Below are 2,903 nucleotides of genomic sequence, written 5' to 3'. Positions count from 1 at the left end.
TTTAGGAATTAAACTAATCAGTGTTCAGGAATTAAATCAAAATTCTTTTAAATTATCTATAATATTTTGTCCTCTGAAAATTTTCTCTCTTTAATTTTAGTATATTGTGTTTCTTAAGTTATAGAGAGATTTTCTTTGTTTCTTATTTTCAATAATAAATCATTTTATTGTAATAGCGGTAATTGTTTGAGAAATCCAATATGTTCATATCTCTATAAAATAGAGAATAGTAGAAGCCAATTTTATTACAACTACTTAAATTGAGTTGACTTAATTCTGTACAATTACAAAGTATAGCATGAAAGATAATGGAATTAATTGTTGTAATTTTTATTTTTTTTCCATGTTTTGAATTTCCTCTATATTATTATTGCAACTGAGCAAAGATTGAGAAAGTAACATTACTACTCTGATTTGAAGTTTAATGCGTCCTTCTCAAGTCATGGTCTTTATTTATATATTTGTAGTTTATTTTTCTAACCGTTGATGAGAAATTAAGGCTCAGTTGCACAATATGTGTAAATTCTTCAGAATTCTACTTTAAATAGTAAGTCAATGTGTCTCTTACATTTGGGTATTAGTTAGAATTATTTTCAAATGATTGTACCAATAAAAGTGAATGTGTATAAATTTTGTTTAACTATCCCGTGCATCGCACGGGTTAGCGACTAGTTCAATCAAAGTTGTAACTCTTACCGCTAACAAATCCAATTAATGCATCACCGATTAATAGAACACATCAATCAAGATGCTAAAATTAAGCAAGTAATGTTCAAGAATTTGTATAGCATTAGTGATCAGAGCATCCATAGCAGAGCTCTTAAATGTGTCAAATGCCAAATATTTGGCATATTTGGCACACCAAACACAAAAACGAAACTTTATCAGATATTCCAAATCTCAAAAATTATGCCACATTGCTACAGTACCATCTCAAATATGAGATGGTATGGACAACAATTGCAAAATTGGATAATATTATTTTATTGCGTTTTTCTCCCTCCTCTTCCACAGATATCTCTCTCTTCGTCGACTCAATCTTATTTCTTCTCTCTCTGTCACTCTCTATCTCTTCCCTCTCCTCCCTGCTCAAGAAAGTTGCTCAAGATCACTCTCCAGTCCTCGCCGCGATCTCGCCGCCTCATGCTCCAGCACTCGCTGCTAACATCCACAGCCCTCACTACCGACCTTCAGATCTCTTTTAATCGGGTTGTGGGTGTGAGATTTGGGATGGGTTTCGATGTGGGTTTTGGGTCGGCGTTTTTTATCAGTGTTGTGTTGGTTGTGGGTCGTGGTTTTTGGTCGGTTGGGCTGGGGTTTTAGATCGTTTTAGATTGGCATTGTGTGCATTTCTTCATCTCTGGTTTGTTGGTTTGTTGGAATTTGTTGGTGTTGTTGCTGTTGATGTTGTTGCAGTTGTTGATCAGCGTTGATGTTGTTGATGTTGTCGATGATAATGGGGAGGAGATAATATAATATTTTAATGTGTAGTAAATATTATTTTAATGTATAGAATTGAATAATAGAACATCTGATAAATGAGATATTGTAAAATGATGTAGTAAAATAATAAAGTAGGCTTTTGGTGTGTCAAAATAATTTTTTTTTTTTGCAACATTTGTTGTGGATGCTCTAAGAGGCCCAATTGAAATAATTTCATCCGCTCCTCCTAATCATATCCATGAATTTTACTTTACATCACATTAAATATTTATTACTAGGTAATTTACAAAATTTTGACACTACTTTTAGGGAAAATAAAAAAAACTATAAAAATATTAATTGCATTTTTTTTTCTTATAAAAACTTTTTTTAAATAGATTATTAATCATTGTCCTAAAAGCATCTGATAGCATTTTCCTTTATAAAGAGCTTCGTAAAATAGATCATATATATATATATATATATGCCTTATTGTGAATGGTTTTGCATGCATTTATTTACACGTCTTCTTCCCTCTATAATGATCTTAGAAACCACAGTATGAAAAATGAGTAAGAAAAAAAAGGTACTATAGAGCAGAGAAATGGAAAAGAAGCCCAATAGTACTATCCATTTAAGTGGAATTCTTGTGTCTCGATCTATCTGGCAAAATTAGTGGAAGGGATCGATCTTTGAACGAAATGGAATCTTAGCGAATATCCCCTGGTTTGCCGAGATCACTTCCAATAGAATTTGGAAAACTGAAGTTAACGTCCACTCTTTGGAAAATGAGTGCTGAGTTTGCAGATCATCATGGTAACGAACCCATATAACCAATATAACTTCTCTAGTAGTAGTGGATCAAACCACGGCTGGCCTAGCGACACACGTACCTGTATTGATTTATTTATAACTCAAATGAATTTCAATGATTTTATTTTTATATGAAGCTTAGTGAGAGAAAGCAATGTGATTATAAACTGATTAGAGCACTTGCAAATTGTATAATACAAAAAATAACCACATTTTAGCCGGTTAATAAGTCACTCACATAAGGCTATATGTAGTCGTGTAAAAATATATGGTTTCTATAGTAAGTTTAGCTTACTTCTAGTACCTTTTTAAATGGAATCTCATTTTTTTTTTAATGAGAAACTGCCACATCACCCACTAACTAAATAGAATGTGGAGATTAAAATTCACTACCACTAGCTATTATGTTTTTAAAACAAAATGACACTTCAAGTTAAAAAAAAATACTAGAGATAAGTCAAACTCTTCTATAGTAATAGTGCAAATTTACACTAGTATTATTTATTTTACATTTAATTTTTTTATTTTTTTTACGTGTCTCGAGATTGATGAAAAAGAGTAGATAATGGTTATTATGTGTGAAAAAAGATAAACAATTAAAAAAATCAAGAAAATTTGATATTTTAATAAAATTTAGTGGTTGTTTTGAAAGTATGTAAAATAAAAGA

Source organism: Quercus robur, chromosome 3 (assembly GCF_932294415.1).
Source record: "Quercus robur chromosome 3, dhQueRobu3.1, whole genome shotgun sequence".
Taxonomy (NCBI): domain Eukaryota; kingdom Viridiplantae; phylum Streptophyta; class Magnoliopsida; order Fagales; family Fagaceae; genus Quercus; species Quercus robur.
Note: the sequence above shows the minus strand (reverse complement) of the source record.